We start from the raw sequence: 17,539 nt of genomic DNA on the forward strand, positions 1-17,539 counted from the left end.
ACTGGGTGTAGGCAGTCCCACTCCGCAGGGCTGTGGACGAGGGAGAGCCAGCTGCACGGTGAGTTGGGATTTTCACCACAATGACAAGGTCAGGCAGCCTCGGCACCCAGCTCAGTTCTCTCTGGATATTTGCTTCAACCCCATTCTGAACCATCCCAGCTGCCACTCGAGTACTTACAACGCCACGGTTCTCATTTCCATCCACCAGCTTGATCCCCTGGGCATCAGCATGTCCCCCAGTCACAGTGGCTGCCCCTCTGTTACGCTGTCCAGCTCGCTCCCTGCCTCGTCCACTCGTCCCTCCCCACTAATTTCGCTCCCGGCACCTAGCGGCCAGAGGACTACTCCTGCCCGTTGACCCCCATTCAGCACCGTCAACAGTCCCTTCAGGCGAGGCAACACCTCACCTGCTGATCTGCCAAGGTCGTCTATTGCGCTCAGCCCCCTCTACGTTGCTGAGACCCGTCATGGACTGGAGGACCACATTGCCTCTGCTACGGCTTCCAGAAGTGGAATTACCCAGTGGTCAGACGTTTTAATTCCAACTCACATTCTCATTCCGAAATGTCTGTCTGCGGCCTCCTGTTGTGCCACGATGAGGACAGAGGAGCAACAGCTCATATTCTGTCCGGGTAGCCTGCAAACTGATGGCATGATCATCGATTTCTCCTAGTTAAAAATAAAAAATTCCCTCCCCCTCTCCTCTTCTTCTATTGCTCACTCTGGCCTCTTAACTTCTCTCCTGCTTCCGTTTCCCCTGTTGTCCACTCTCCTCTCCTATCAGGTTCCTTCCTCTTCAGCCCTTGACCTTTCCCACCCACCTGGCTTCACCCATCACCTCCTAGCTATCTTCCTTCCCCTCCCCCCCCCCATCTTCCCAGTCCCAAAGAAGGGTCTCGGCCCAAAACGTCGACTGTTTATTCAATTCCTGATGTGCTGACTTTCCCCTGCATTTTGAGTGTGTTGCTTTGGGCTTCCAGCAGATGCCGGGTTGCACCTGTTTATGCAGTGTTCTGTGTTCATGTAAATTAGTGACAGGCTGCAGTCCTGTGTTCCATCGCCACAGTGGCAGTCATCTGAGTGGACAGAGTCAGGGTGGTTACCGAAGAGAGGCAAAGCTCTGGGCTCAGATTTTTACCTCTTCCCCTTCTTTATATCTACGCAATGAGGACAGTAGAGGTGCCGGGTAGTGGAGTGGAGTGGTGCTCCTCTTGCGGGATATAGGAAGGCAAGGAGACCTCCGGCAGACCACTAAGGGCTTTGATTGGAGCACTGCACGGATGCAGTAGCAGTGTTTCCATGCTAGTCCAGTGCCGAGCTTTAAGAACCCAGTCTCCATAAAAGAGGGGTACCACTTTGCAGAGCGATCATCGTGGGAGTGGTAAGGCATTGGCACAACAGGGCTTTAGTGAGAACAGGTAACTATAAGTTCATTCCTTACTTCTTATCTAACTCTTGAGAGAATAGGGGGTATGCCCAGTGTCCTGTTCTGGATGTGGGATTTCCAGGAGACTTCCAGCCTCCCTGGTGGCCACGTCTGCACCAGGTGCATCGAGATGCAGCTGCTTAGAGACCGTGTTAAGGAACTGGTGCTGCAGCTCGATGACCTTCGGCTTGTTAGGGAAAGTGAGGCAGTGATACTGAGTATTGTTTGGTGGGGGACACCTACCTGGGGAAAGCAGCAGTGGCTGTGTCTCTGGCACTGAAGGCTAGGGAACTGAAGAGGGTAATTTCAGGTATGCGGATGACACTGTGTAAATTGCAAGTACAGAGGAAGAACTACAAAACTTAATTGATATAGTTGTTGAGGAAAGTGCAAAATTGGGTCAGTCTATCAATTGCAAAAAGACAAAATGGATGGTGATACCCAGAAAGAAGGAGAGTCCTACCTGCAGGCTGAGAATGAGACCTGTTCGGAGTGGTTTAGACAAACTAACTAGCGGAGAGTCTGCAGAGAGATATAGATAAGTGAGTGGGCAAGCGTCTGGTAGATGGAGTACAATGTGAGGTCTTCCACTTTGAAAGGAAAAATGGAAAAACAGATTATTATTTAAATAGTAAAAGATTGCAGCATGCTGCTGTGCAGAGGGACTTGGGAGTGCTTGTTCATGAATCACAAAAGGTTGGTTTACAGGTGCAGCAGGCTATCAAGAAGGCAAATGGGATGCTGGCCTTCATTGCTAGAGGGATTGAATTCAAGAGCAGGGAGGTTATGCTGCAACTATACAGGGTACTGGTGAGACTCTACCTGGAGTACTGCGTGCAGTTCTGGTCTCCATACTTGAGGAAGGATATACTGTCTTTGGAGTGGTACACAGGAGGTACACCAGGTTGATTCCAGATAATGAGGGGTTAGACTGAGGAGAGATTGAGTCGCCTGGGACTGTACTCACTGGAATTCAGAATTAAAAGGAGATAATCTAGAAACATAAAATTATGAAAGGGATAGATAAGATAGAGGCAGGAAAGTTGTTTCCACTGTTAGGTGAGACTAGAACTAGGGGACATTGATTTGGGGGAGGAGATTTAGGATGGAGATGAGGAGGAACTGATTCTCCCAGAGGGTGGTGAATCTATGGAATTCTCTAGTCAACAAAGCAATAGGTTCAATAGATAAATTTCATGTCAGAGAAATGTGCACAATATACACCCTGAAATTTTTTCTCTTCACAAACATCCACACAAATAGGAGTGCTCCAAAGAATGAAGTTAAATTTTAGGACCCCAAAGCCCCCCCAGCTCCCCCCTCATGCACCAGCAGCAAAGCAATGACCCCCTCCCCAGCAAAAAGCATCGGCTCCCCTCACCGAGCACTCAGTGTACAGCAAAGACACAGACTTGCAGTACCCCAAAGACAACTCATTCACCCAGTATTCGACATACCTCAGGCTCTCTCTCCCTCATAAGGGAAAAAAGTCTCCCCGTTTGACCTCAGTAAATATATTTGAGACCAGGTTGGATAGATTTTTGCAGAGAAAGGGAAATAAGGGATCTGCGGAAAAGATAGGCGGGTGGAGATGAGTCCACGGCCAGATCAGCCATGATCGTATTGAATGGCGGAGCAGGCTCGATGGGCCGAATGGCCGACTCCTGCCCTATTTCTTATGTTCTGATGCAATATGGCAGAGGGATGGGAACAGTATGATGGAGTCGAGGATGAGCCAGCAGGTTTACAAGTAGGTGATGGGTGTAACATGAATGTAAGGAAGGACAAGCCAGTGACTGGGTACAAATGCAGACAGAGCAAAGAGTTAAATTGTACCACAGAGGCAGAATTTAAAAAGGTGAAGAATGCGGTACTGAAGATGCTGTATCTAAACGTTCAGAATAAGGTGAACGAACTCGTGTCACAGTTGGAGATTGGTCAGTACAACGTGGGCACCACTGAGCTGTGACCGAAAGAAGGTCATAGTTGGGAGCTTAACGTCGAAGGACAGGCAGCAGGGCAGAGCTGATGGCATGGCTCTGCTGGTAGGAGATGGAATTATGTCTTTAGAAAGACATGACAGGGTTGAATCTTTGTGGGTGGAGTTGAGAAACTGCAAGGTTATAAAAACCATCATGGGAATCACATATAGGCCTCAAATAGTAGCCAAGGTGTGGGGTTGAGGTTGCAAAGGGAGCTGGAAAAAGCAAGGGGATTGGGAAAATCAGGCTAGCTTAGAGTGGGTGTTGTGTAATAACCCAGATCTTATGAGGAAGCTTAACGTAAAGGAACCCGTAAGAGGACTGAATTCATAATATGATTGGATTCTTATGGGTGCCCCCCCGGTTTTCGAACGTTTGCTTTACAATACCTCACTGTTACGAAAGACCTACATCAGTTACCTGTTTTCGCAAACAGAAGTGTTTTCACTGTTACAAAAAGGCAGTGCGCCCCGAGCAGCCGAGCTCCTCCCCCGGAACTGCATTCTAGCCGCCATAGCTTTGAACCGTGTCTGTGAGCATCTGTGCTTTATGTCGATTTATTTTGTACATCTGTTAGCAAGATGAGTTCTAAGGTATTGGAAAAGCCTAAAAGAGCGCGTAAGGGTGCTACACAGCGTAAAACTAGACATAATAAAGCGTTTCGATCGTCGTGAACAAAGTAACGATATAGTGAGTTTAGCCAAGGGTTTGTGGAAGTTGACGAAGATGTTGTTGAAGGTTTTCGCATCCCATGACCAAGAACTGACTGATGAAGAGGAAAGGATAACAATTGAAGCCGAACGCAGTAGCGAAAGTGAAGACATCCAGGAATTGAACGTGAAGCAATTGTGTGAGATTTTCACTACGATGGACAGTGCTGCAATAATTGCAGAAAAGTATTCCTACTTTATATAGGCTGTCTATTTATCAGATCATAGCTGGTTTTACGATATGTCACTGTTATTTGAGGTTTTATGTGCTATTTGGCATGATTTGGTAGGTTACTTTTTGGGTCTGGGAACGCTCACAAACTTTTCCCACATAAATAAATGGCAATTGCTACTTCGTTTTATGACATTCAGACTTACGAACCGTTTCATAGGAACGCTCTAGATTCGGATAACGGGGGAACCCTATACTGCAATTTAAGAGGGAGAAGAGGCAGAAGTATCAGTGTCGCAAAGGAATAAAGGGAATTACAGTGAGGAGCTTGCCCAGGTGGAGGGAATTACAGAGGGGAGCTTGCCCAGGTGGAGGGAATTACAGAGAGGAGCTTGCCCAGGTGGAGGGAATTATAGAGAGGAGCTTGCCCAGGTGCAGGGAATTACAGTGAGGAGCTTGCCCAGGTGGAGGGAATTACAGAGAGGAGCTTGCCCAGGTGGAGGGTATTACAGAGAGGAGCTTGCCCAGGTGGAGGGAATTACAGTGAGGAGCTTGCCCAGGTGGAGGGAATTACAGTGAGGAGCTTGCCCAGGTGGAGGGTATTACAGAGAGGAGCTTGCCCAGGTGGAGGGAATTACAGAGGGGAGCTTGCCCAGATGGAGGGAATTACAGAGAGGAGCTTGCCCAGGTGGGGGGAATTACAGAGAGGAACTTGCCCAGGTGGAGGGAATTACAGAGAGGAGCTTGCCCAGGTGGAGGGAATTACGGAGAGGAGCTTGCCCAGGTGGAGGGAATTACAGAGAGGAGCTTGCCCAGGTGGCGGGAATTACAGAGAGGAGCTTGCCCAGGTGGAGGGAATTACAGAGAGGAGCTTGCCCAGGTGGGGGGAATTACAGAGGGGAGCTTGCCCAGGTGGGGGGAATTACAGAGAGGAGCTTGCCCAGGTGGAGGGAATTACAGAGAGGAGCATGCCCAGGTGGGGGGAATTACAGTGAGGAGCTTGCCCAGGTGGAGGGAATTACAGAGAGGAGCTTGCCCAGGTGGGGGGAATTAAAGAGAGAGGAGCTTGCCCAGGTGGAGGGAATTACGGAGAGGAGCTTGCCCAGGTGGAGGGAATTACAGAGAGGAGCTTGCCCGGGTGGGGGGAATTACAGAGAGGAGCTTGCCCAGGTGGGGGGAATTACACAGAGGAGCTTGCCCAGGTGCGGGGAATTACAGAGAGGAGCTTGCCCAGGTGGGGGGAATTACAGAGAGGAGCTTGCCCGGGTGGTGGGAATTACAGAGAGGAGCTTGCCCAGGTGGGGGAATGACAGAGAGGAGCTTGCCCAGGTGGGGGGAAAAAACGGAGAGGAGCTTGCCCAGGTGGGGGAATTACAGAGAGGAGCTTGCCCAGGTGGGGGGAATTACGGAGAGGAGCTTGCCCAGGGTGGAGGGAATTACAGTGAGGAGCTTGCCCAGGTGGAGGGAATTTCAGACAGGAGCTTGCCCAGGTGCAGGGAATTACAGAGAGGAGCTTGCCCAGGTGCAGGGAATTACGGAGAGGAGCTTGCCCAGGTGGGGGGAATTACAGAGAGGAGCTTGCCCAGGTGGAGGGAATTACGGAGAGGAGCTTGCCCAGGTGGAGGGAATTACAGAGAGGAGCTTGCCCGGGTGGTGGGAATTACACTGAGGAGCTTGCCCAGGTGGAGGGAATTACGGAGAGGAGCTTGCCCAGGTGGAGGGAATTACGGAGAGGAGCTTGCCCGGGTGGTGGGAATTACACTGAGGAGCTTGCCCAGGTGGAGGGAATTACAGTGAGGAGCTTGCCCAGGTGGAGGGAATTACGGAGAGGAGCTTGCCCAGGTGGAGGGAATTACAGAGAGGAGCTTGCCCAGGTGGGGGGAATTACAGAGAGGAGCTTGCCCAGGTGGGGGGAATTACAGTGAGGAGCTTGCCCAGGTGGAGGGAATTACAGAGAGGAGCTTGCCCAGGTGGAGGGAATTACAGAGAGGAGCTTGCCCAGGTGGAGGGAATTACAGAGAGGAGCTTGCCCAGCTGGAGGGAATTACAGAGAGGAGCTTGCCCAGGTGGAGGGAATTACAGAGAGGAGCTTGCCCGGGTGGAGGGAATTACAGAGAGGAGCTTGCCCAGGTGGAGGGAATTACAGAGAGGAGCTTGCCCAGGTGGAGGGAATTACAGAGAGGAGCTTGCCCAGGTGGAGGGAATTACAGAGAGGAGCTTGCCCAGGTGGAGGGAATTACAGTGAGGAGCTTGCCCGGGTGGAGGGAATTACAGAGAGGAGCTTGCCCAGGTGGAGGGAATTACAGAGAGGAGCTTACCCAGGTGGAGGGAATTACAGAGAGGAGCTTGCCCAGGTGGGGGGAATTACAGAGAGGTGCTTGCCCAGGTGGAGGGAATTACGGAGAGGAGCTTGCCCAGGTGGAGGGAATTACAGAGAGGAGCTTGCCCAGTTGGGGGGAATTACAGAGAGGAGCTTGCCCAGGTGGGGGGAATTAGAGTGAGGAGCTTGCCCAGGTGGAGGGAATTACGGAGAGGAGCTTGCCCAGGTGGAGGGAATTACAGAGAGGAGCTTGCCCAGTTGGGGGGAATTACAGAGAGGAGCTTGCCCAGGTGGGGGGAATTAGAGTGAGGAGCTTGCCCAGGTGGGGGGAATTACAGTGAGGAGCTTGCCCAGATAGAGGGAATTACAGAGAGGAGCTTGCCCAGGTGGGGGGAATTACAGTGAGGAGCTTGCCCAGGTGGGGGGAATTACAGAGAGGAGCTTGCCCAGGTGGGGGGAATTACGGAGAGGAGCTTGCCCAGGTGGAGGGAATTACACTGAGGAGCTTGCCCAGGTGGAGGGAATTACACTGAGGAGCTTGCCCAGGTGGAGGGAATTACACTGAGGAGCTTGCCCAGGTGGAGGGAATTACAGTGAGGAGCTTGCCCAGGTGGAGGGAATTACACTGAGGAGCTTGCCCAGGTGGAGGGAATTACACTGAGGAGCTTGCCCAGGTGGAGGGAATTACACTGAGGAGCTTGCCCAGGTGGAGGGAATTACAGTGAGGAGCTTGCCCAGGTGGAGGGAATTACAGAGAGCAGCTTGCCCAGGTGGAGGGAATTACAGTGAGGAGCTTGCCCAGGTGGAGGGAATTACAGTGAGGAGCTTGCCCAGGTGGAGGGAATTACAGAGAGGAGCTTGCCCAGGTGGAGGGAATTACAGAGAGGAGCTTGCTCAGGTGGAGGGAATTACAGAGAGGAGCTTGCCCAGGTGGAGGGAATTACAGAGAGGAGCTTGCCCAGGTGGAGGGAATGACACAGAGGAGCTTGCCCAGGTGGAGGGAATTACGGAGAGGAGCTTGCCCAGGTGGAGGGAATTACAGAGAGGAGCTTGCCCAGGGGGGGGAATTACAGAGGGGAGCTTGCCCAGGTGGAGGGAATTACGGAGAAGAGCTTGCCCAGGTGGGGGGAATTACGGAGAGGAGCTTGCCCAGGTGGAGGGAATTACAGAGAGGAGCTTGCCCAGGTGGAGGGAATTACAGAGAGGAGCTTGCCCAGGTGGGGGGAATTACGGAGAGGAGCTTGCCCAGGTGGGGGGAATTACGGAGAGGAGCTTACCCAGGTGGGGGGAATTACGGAGAGGAGCTTGCCCAGGTGGGGGGAATTACGGAGAGGAGCTTGCCCAGGTGGGGGGAATTACGGAGAGGAGCTTGCCCAGCTGGAGGGAATTACAGAGAGGAGCTTGCCCAGGTGGAGGGAATTACGGAGAGGAGCTTGCCCAGGTGGAGGGAATTACAGAGAGGAGCTTGCCCTGGTGGGGGGAATTACAGAGAGGAGCTTGCACAGGTGGAGGGAATTACAGAGAGGAGCTTGCCCAGATGGAGAGAATTACAGAGAGGAGCTTGCCCAGGTGGAGGGAATTACAGAGAGGAGCTTGCACAGGTGGAGGGAATTACAGAGAGGAGCTTGCCCAGGTGGGGGGAATTACGGAGAGGAGCTTGCCCAGGTGGAGGGAATTACAGAGAGGAGCTTGCCCAGGTGGAGGGAATTACAGTGAGGAGCTTGCCCGGGTGGAGGGAATTACAGAGAGGAGCTTGCCCAGGTGGAGGGAATTACAGAGAGGAGCTTGCCCAGGTGGGGGGAATTACAGAGAGGTGCTTGCCCAGGTGGAGGGAATTACGGAGAGGAGCTTGCCCAGTTGGGGGGAATTACGGAGAGGAGCTTGCCCAGGTGGGGGGAATTACCCAGAGGAGCTTGCCCAGGTGGAGGGAATTACAGAGAGGAGCTTGCCCAGGTGGAGGGAATTACGGAGAGGAGCTTGCCCAGGTGGAGGGAATTACAGAGAGGAGCTTGCCCAGATGGAGGGAATTACAGAGAGGAGCTTGCCCAGGTGGGGGGAATTACAGAGAGGAACTTGCCAAGGTGTAGGGAATTACAGAGAGGAGCTTGCCCAGGTGGGGGGAATTACAGAGAGGAGCTTGCCCAGGTGGAGGGAATTACGGAGAGGAGCTTGCCCAGGTGGAGGGAATTACAGAGAGGAGCTTGCCCGGGTGGGGGGAATTACAGAGAGGAGCTTGCCCAGGTGGGGGGAATTACAGAGAGGAGCTTGCCCGGGTGGAGGGAATTACAGAGAGGAGCTTGTCCAGGTGGAGGGAATTACGGAGAGGAGCTTGCCCGGGTGGTGGGAATTACACTGAGGAGCTTGCCCAGGTGGAGGGAATTACGGAGAGGAGCTTGCCCAGGTGGAGGGAATTACAGAGAGGAGCTTGCCCAGGTGGGGGGAATTACAGTGAGGAGCTTGCCCAGGTGGAGGGAATTACAGAGAGGAGCTTGCCCAGGTGGAGGGAATTACAGAGAGGAGCTTGCCCAGGTGGAGGGAATTACAGAGAGGAGCTTGCCCAGGTGGAGGGAATTACAGAGAGGAGCTTGCCCAGGTGGAGGGAATTACAGAGAGCAGCTTGCCCAGGTGGAGGGAATGACGGAGAGGAGCTTGCCCAGGTGGAGGGAATTACAGAGAGGAGCTTGCCCAGGTGGAGGGAATTACAGAGAGGAGCTTGCCCAGGTGGAGGGAATTACAGAGAGGAGCTTGCCCAGGTGGAGGGAATTACAGAGAGGATCTTGCCCGGGTGGAGGGAATTACAGAGAGGAGCTTGCCCGGGTGGAGGGAATTACAGAGAGGAGCTTGCCCAGGTGGAGGGAATTACAGTGAGGAGCTTGCCCGGGTGGAGGGAATAACAGAGAGGAGCTTGCCCAGGTGGAGGGAATTACAGAGAGGAGCTTGCCCAGGTGGAGGGAATTACAGAGAGGAGCTTGCCCAGGTGGGGGGAATTACAGAGAGGTGCTTGCCCAGGTGGAGGGAATTACGGAGAGGAGCTTGCCCAGGTGGAGGGAATTACAGAGAGGAGCTTGCCCAGTTGGGGGGAATTACAGAGAGGAGCTTGCCCAGGTGGGGGGAATTAGAGTGAGGAGCTTGCCCAGGTGGGGGGAATTACAGTGAGGAGCTTGCCCAGATAGAGGGAATTACAGAGAGGAGCTTGCCCAGGTAGGGGGAATTACAGTGAGGAGCTTGCCCAGGTGGGGGGAATTACAGTGAGGAGCTTGCCCAGATGGAGGGAATTACAGAGAGGAGCTTGCCCAGGTGGGGGGAATTACGGAGAGGACCTTGCCCAGGTGGAGGGAATTACACTGAGGAGCTTGCCCAGGTGGAGGGAATTACACTGACGAGCTTGCCCAGGTGGAGGGAATTACACTGAGGAGCTTGCCCAGGTGGAGGGAATTACAGTGAGGAGCTTGCCCAGGTGGAGGGAATTACACTGAGGAGCTTGCCCAGGTGGAGGGAATTACACTGAGGAGCTTGCCCAGGTGGAGGGAATTACACTGAGGAGCTTGCCCAGGTGGAGGGAATTACAGTGAGGAGCTTGCCCAGGTGGAGGGAATTACAGGGAGGAGCTTGCCCAGGTGGAGGGAATTACAGTGAGGAGCTTGCCCAGGTGGAGGGAATTACAGTGAGGAGCTTGCCCAGGTGGAGGGAATTACAGAGAGGAGCTTGCCCAGGTGGAGGGAATTACAGAGAGGAGCTTGCCCAGGTGGAGGGAATTACAGAGAGGAGCTTGCCCAGGTGGAGGGAATTACAGAGAGGAGCTTGCCCAGGTGGAGGGAATTACGGAGAGGAGCTTGCCCAGGTGGAGGGAATTACAGAGAGGAGCTTGCCCAGGTGGAGGGAATTACAGAGAGGAGCTTGCCCAGGTGGGGGGAATTACAGAGGGGAGCTTGCCCAGGTGGAGGGAATTACGGAGAGGAGCTTGCCCAGGTGGGGGGAATTACGGAGAGGAGCTTGCCCAGGTGGAGGGAATTACAGAGAGGAGCTTGCCCAGGTGGAGGGAATTACAGAGAGGAGCTTGCCCAGGTGGGGGGAATTACGGAGAGGAGCTTGCCCAGGTGGGGGGAATTACGGAGAGGAGCTTGCCCAGGTGGGGGGAATTACGGAGAGGAGCTTGCCCAGGTGGGGGGAATTACGGAGAGGAGCTTGCCCAGGTGGGGGGAATTACGGAGAGGAGCTTGCCCAGGTGGAGGGAATTACAGTGAGGAGCTTGCCCAGGTGGAGGGAATTACGGAGAGGAGCTTGCCCAGGTGGAGGGAATTACAGAGAGGAGCTTGCCCAGATGGAGGGAATTACGGAGAGGAGCTTGCCCAGGTGGGGGGAATTACAGAGAGGAACTTGCCCAGGTGGAGGGAATTACAGAGAGGAGCTTGCCCAGGTGGAGGGAATTACGGAGAGGAGCTTGCCCAGGTGGAGGGAATTACAGTGAGGAGCTTGCCCAGGTGGAGGGAATTACGGAGAGGAGCTTGCCCAGGTGGGGGGAATTACCCAGAGGAGCTTGCCCAGGTGGAGGGAATTACGGAGAGGAGCTTGCCCAGGTGGAGGGAATTACGGAGAGGAGCTTGCCCAGGTGGAGGGAATTACAGAGAGGAGCTTGCCCAGATGGAGGGAATTACAGAGAGGAGCTTGCCCAGGTGGGGGGAATTACAGAGAGGAACTTGCCCAGGTGGAGGGAATTACAGAGAGGAGCTTGCCCAGGTGGGGGGAATTACAGAGAGGAGCTTGCCCAGGTGGAGGGAATTACGGAGAGGAGCTTGCCCAGGTGGAGGGAATTACAGAGAGGAGCTTGCCCGGGTGGGGGGAATTACAGAGAGGAGCTTGCCCAGGTGGGGGGAATTACAGAGAGGAGCTTGCCCGGGTGGAGGGAATTACAGAGAGGAGCTTGTCCAGGTGGAGGGAATTACGGAGAGGAGCTTGCCCGGGTGGTGGGAATTACACTGAGGAGCTTGCCCAGGTGGAGGGAATTACGGAGAGGAGCTTGCCCAGGTGGAGGGAATTACAGAGAGGAGCTTGCCCAGGTGGGGGGAATTACAGTGAGGAGCTTGCCCAGGTGGAGGGAATTACAGAGAGGAGCTTGCCCAGGTGGAGGGAATTACAGAGAGGAGCTTGCCCAGGTGGAGGGAATTACAGAGAGGAGCTTGCCCAGGTGGAGGGAATTACAGAGAGGAGCTTGCCCAGGTGGAGGGAATTACAGAGAGGAGCTTGCCCAGGTGGAGGGAATGACGGAGAGGAGCTTGCCCAGGTGGAGGGAATTACAGAGAGGAGCTTGCCCAGGTGGAGGGAATTACAGAGAGGAGCTTGCCCAGGTGGAGGGAATTACAGAGAGGAACTTGCCCGGGTGGAGGGAATTACAGAGAGGAGCTTGCCCGGGTGGAGGGAATTACAGAGAGGAGCTTGCCCAGGTGGAGGGAATTACAGTGAGGAGCTTGCCCGGGTGGAGGGAATAACAGAGAGGAGCTTGCCCAGGTGGAGGGAATTACAGAGAGGAGCTTGCCCAGGTGGAGGGAATTACAGAGAGGAGCTTGCCCAGGTGGGGGGAATTACAGAGAGGTGCTTGCCCAGGTGGAGGGAATTACGGAGAGGAGCTTGCCCAGGTGGAGGGAATTACAGAGAGGAGCTTGCCCAGTTGGGGGGAATTACAGAGAGGAGCTTGCCCAGGTGGGGGGAATTAGAGTGAGGAGCTTGCCCAGGTGGGGGGAATTACAGTGAGGAGCTTGCCCAGATAGAGGGAATTACAGAGAGGAGCTTGCCCAGGTAGGGGGAATTACAGTGAGGAGCTTGCCCAGGTGGGGGGAATTACAGTGAGGAGCTTGCCCAGATGGAGGGAATTACAGAGAGGAGCTTGCCCAGGTGGGGGGAATTACGGAGAGGACCTTGCCCAGGTGGAGGGAATTACACTGAGGAGCTTGCCCAGGTGGAGGGAATTACACTGACGAGCTTGCCCAGGTGGAGGGAATTACACTGAGGAGCTTGCCCAGGTGGAGGGAATTACAGTGAGGAGCTTGCCCAGGTGGAGGGAATTACACTGAGGAGCTTGCCCAGGTGGAGGGAATTACACTGAGGAGCTTGCCCAGGTGGAGGGAATTACACTGAGGAGCTTGCCCAGGTGGAGGGAATTACAGTGAGGAGCTTGCCCAGGTGGAGGGAATTACAGGGAGGAGCTTGCCCAGGTGGAGGGAATTACAGTGAGGAGCTTGCCCAGGTGGAGGGAATTACAGTGAGGAGCTTGCCCAGGTGGAGGGAATTACAGAGAGGAGCTTGCCCAGGTGGAGGGAATTACAGAGAGGAGCTTGCCCAGGTGGAGGGAATTACAGAGAGGAGCTTGCCCAGGTGGAGGGAATTACAGAGAGGAGCTTGCCCAGGTGGAGGGAATTACGGAGAGGAGCTTGCCCAGGTGGAGGGAATTACAGAGAGGAGCTTGCCCAGGTGGAGGGAATTACGGAGAGGAGCTTGCCCAGGTGGGGGGAATTACAGAGGGGAGCTTGCCCAGGTGGAGGGAATTACGGAGAGGAGCTTGCCCAGGTGGGGGGAATTACGGAGAGGAGCTTGCCCAGGTGGAGGGAATTACAGAGAGGAGCTTGCCCAGGTGGAGGGAATTACAGAGAGGAGCTTGCCCAGGTGGGGGGAATTACGGAGAGGAGCTTGCCCAGGTGGGGGGAATTACGGAGAGGAGCTTGCCCAGGTGGGGGGAATTACGGAGAGGAGCTTGCCCAGGTGGGGGGAATTACGGAGAGGAGCTTGCCCAGGTGGGGGGAATTACGGAGAGGAGCTTGCCCAGGTGGAGGGAATTACAGTGAGGAGCTTGCCCAGGTGGAGGGAATTACGGAGAGGAGCTTGCCCAGGTGGAGGGAATTACAGAGAGGAGCTTGCCCAGATGGAGGGAATTACAGAGAGGAGCTTGCCCAGGTGGGGGGAATTACAGAGAGGAACTTGCCCAGGTGGAGGGAATTACAGAGAGGAGCTTGCCCAGGTGGAGGGAATTACGGAGAGGAGCTTGCCCAGGTGGAGGGAATTACAGTGAGGAGCTTGCCCAGGTGGAGGGAATTACGGAGAGGAGCTTGCCCAGGTGGAGGGAATTACAGAGAGGAGCTTGCCCAGATGGAGGGAATTACAGAGAGGAGCTTGCCCAGGTGGGGGGAATTACAGAGAGGAACTTGCCCAGGTGGAGGGAATTACAGAGAGGAGCTTGCCCAGGTGGAGGGAATTACGGAGAGGAGCTTGCCCAGGTGGAGGGAATTACAGAGAGGAGTTTGCCCAGGTGGCGGGAATTACAGAGAGGAGCTTGCCCAGGTGTGGGGAATTACAGAGGGGAGCTTGCCCAGGTGGAGGGAATTACAGAGAGGAGCTTGCCCAGGTGGAGGGAATTACAGAGAGGAGCTTGCCCAGGTGGGGGGAATTACAGTGAGGAGCTTGCCCAGGTGTAGGGAATTACAGAGAGGAGCTTGCCCAGGTGGGGGGAATTACAGAGAGGAGCTTGCCCAGGTGGAGGGAATTACGGAGAGGAGCTTGCCCAGGTGGAGGGAATTACAGAGAGGAGCTTGCCCGGGTGGGGGGAATTACAGAGAGGAGCTTGCCCAGGTGGGGGGAATTACACAGAGGAGCTTGCCCAGGTGCAGGGAATTACAGAGAGGAGCTTGCCCAGGTGGAGGGAATTACAGAGAGGAGCTTGCCCAGTTGGGGGGAATTACAGAGAGGAGCTTGCCCAGGTGGGGGGAATTAGAGTGAGGAGCTTGCCCAGGTGGGGGGAATTACAGTGAGGAGCTTGCTCAGATAGAGGGAATTACAGAGAGGAGCTTGCCCAGGTAGGGGGAATTACAGTGAGGAGCTTGCCCAGGTGGGGGGAATTACAGTGAGGAGCTTGCCCAGATGGAGGGAATTACAGAGAGGAGCTTGCCCAGGGTGGAGGGAATTACAGTGAGGAGCTTGCCCAGGTGGGGGGAATTACAGAGTGGAGCTTGCCCAGGTGGGGGGAATTACAGAGAGGAGCTTGCCCAGGTGGGGGGAATTACAGAGAGGAGCTTGCCCAGGTGGAGGGAATTACAGAGAGGAGCTTGCCCAGGTGGAGGGAATTACAGAGAGGAGCTTGCCCAGGTGGAGGGAATTACAGAGAGGAGCTTGCCCAGGTGGTGGGAATTACAGAGAGGAGCTTGCCCAGGTGGAGGGAATTACAGAGAGGAGCATGCCCAGGTGCAGGGAATTACAGGGAGGAGCTTGCCCAGGTGGAGGGAATTACAGAGAGGAGCTTGCCCAGGTGGAGGGAATTACAGAGAGGAGCTTGCCCAGGTGGAGGGAATTACAGAGAGGAGCTTGCCCAGGTGGAGGGAATTACAGAGGGGAGCTTGCCCAGGTGGGGGGAATTACAGTGAGGAGCTTGCCCTGGTGGTGGGAATTACAGAGGGGAGTTTGCCCAGGTGGAGGGAATTACAGAGAGGAGCTTGCCGAGGTGGAGGGAATTACAGAGAGGAGCTTGCCCAGGTGGGGGGAATTACAGAGAGGAGCTTGCCCAGGTGGAGGGAATTACAGTGAGGAGCTTGCCCAGGTGGAGGGAATTACAGAGGGGAGCTTGCCCAGGTGGGGGGAATTACAGTGAGGAGCTTGCCCAGGTGGAGGGAATTACACTGAGGAGCTTGCCCAGGTGGAGGGAATTACACTGAGGAGCTTGCCCAGGTGGAGGGAAAAAACGGAGAGGAGCTTGCCCAGGTGCAGGGAATTACAGTGAGGAGCTTGCCCAGGTGGAGGGAATTACAGAGAGGAGCTTGCCCAGGTGGGGGGAATTACAGAGAGGAGCTTGCCCAGGTGGAGGGAATTACACTGAGGAGCTTGCCCAGGTGGAGGGAATTACAGAGGGGAGCTTGCCCAGGTGGGGGGAATTACAGTGAGGAGCTTGCCCTGGTGGAGGGAATTACAGAGGGGAGCTTGCCCAGGTGGGGGGAATTACAGTGAGGAGCTTGCCCTGGTGGAGGGAATTACAGAGGGGAGTTTGCCCAGGTGGAGGGAAAAAACGGAGAGGAGCTTGCCCAGGTGGAGGGAATTACAGAGAGGAGCTTGCCCAGGTGGGGGGAATTACAGAGAGGAGCTTGCCCAGGTGGGGGGAATTACAGAGAGGAGCTTGCCCAGGTGGAGGGAATTACAGAGAGGAGCTTGCCAAGGTGCAGGGAATTACAGAGAGGAGCTTGCCCAGGTGGGGGGAATTACAGAGAGGAGCTTGCCCAGGTGGAGGGAATTACAGAGAGGAGCTTGCCCAGGTGGGGGGAATTACAGAGAGGAGCTTGCCCAGGTGGAGGGAATTACAGAGAGGAGCTTGCCAAGGTGCAGGGAATTACAGAGAGGAGCTTGCCCAGGTGGGGGGAATTACAGAGAGGAGCTTGCCCAGGTGGAGGGAATTACAGAGAGGAGCTTGCCCAGGTGGGGGGAATTACAGAGAGGAGCTTGCCAAGGTGCAGGGAATTACAGAGAGGAGCTTGCCCAGGTGGAGGGAATTACACTGAGGAGCTTGCCCAGGTGGAGGGAATTACAGTGAGGAGCTTGCCCAGGTGCAGGGAATTACAGAGTGGAGCTTGCCCAGGTGGGGGGAATTACAGAGAGGAGCTTGCCCAGGTGGGGGGAATTACAGAGAGGGGCTTGCCAAGGTGCAGGGAATTACAGAGAGGAGCTTGCCCAGGTGGAGGGAATTACAGAGTGGAGCTTGCCCAGGTGGGGGGAATTACAGAGAGGAGCTTGCCCAGGTGGGGGGAATTACAGAGAGGGGCTTGCCAAGGTGCAGGGAATTACAGTGAGGAGCTTGCCCAGGTGGAGGGAATTACAGAGAGGAGCTTGCCCAGGTGGGGGGAATTACAGAGAGGAGCTTGCCCAGGTGGAGGGAATTACACTGAGGAGCTTGCCCAGGTGGAGGGAATTACAGAGGGGAGCTTGCCCAGGTGGGGGGAATTACAGTGAGGAGCTTGCCCTGGTGGAGGGAATTACAGAGGGGAGCTTGCCCAGGTGGGGGGAATTACAGTGAGGAGCTTGCCCTGGTGGAGGGAATTACAGAGGGGAGTTTGCCCAGGTGGAGGGAAAAAACGGAGAGGAGCTTGCCCAGGTGGAGGGAATTACAGAGAGGAGCTTGCCAAGGTGCAGGGAATTACAGAGAGGAGCTTGCCCAGGTGGGGGGAATTACAGAGAGGAGCTTGCCCAGGTGGGGGGAATTACAGAGAGGAGCTTGCCCAGGTGGAGGGAATTACAGAGAGGAGCTTGCCAAGGTGCAGGGAATTACAGAGAGGAGCTTGCCCAGGTGGGGGGAATTACAGAGAGGAGCTTGCCCAGGTGGAGGGAATTACAGAGAGGAGCTTGCCCAGGTGGGGGGAATTACAGAGAGGAGCTTGCCCAGGTGGAGGGAATTACAGAGAGGAGCTTGCCAAGGTGCAGGGAATTACAGAGAGGAGCTTGCCCAGGTGGGGGGAATTACAGAGAGGAGCTTGCCCAGGTGGAGGGAATTACAGAGAGGAGCTTGCCCAGGTGGGGGGAATTACAGAGAGGAGCTTGCCAAGGTGCAGGGAATTACAGAGAGGAGCTTGCCCAGGTGGAGGGAATTACACTGAGGAGCTTGCCCAGGTGGAGGGAATTACAGTGAGGAGCTTGCCCAGGTGCAGGGAATTACAGAGTGGAGCTTGCCCAGGTGGGGGGAATTACAGAGAGGAGCTTGCCCAGGTGGGGGGAATTACAGAGAGGGGCTTGCCAAGGTGCAGGGAATTACAGAGAGGAGCTTGCCCAGGTGGAGGGAATTACAGAGTGGAGCTTGCCCAGGTGGGGGGAATTACAGAGAGGAGCTTGCCCAGGTGGGGGGAATTACAGAGAGGGGCTTGCCAAGGTGCAGGGAATTACAGAGAGGAGCTTGCCCAGGTGGAGGGAATT

General features: G+C 55.0%; 1 pseudogene; it reads right to left on the reverse strand.

The window, feature by feature from the left end:
• LOC132401275 (mitochondrial import inner membrane translocase subunit TIM14-like) overlaps nucleotides 1–17,539 on the reverse strand; it is a 499,620-nt pseudogene that overhangs the window by 431,818 nt on the left and 50,263 nt on the right.

Source organism: Hypanus sabinus, chromosome 10 (genome assembly GCF_030144855.1).
Source record: "Hypanus sabinus isolate sHypSab1 chromosome 10, sHypSab1.hap1, whole genome shotgun sequence".
Lineage (NCBI taxonomy): Eukaryota > Metazoa > Chordata > Chondrichthyes > Myliobatiformes > Dasyatidae > Hypanus > Hypanus sabinus.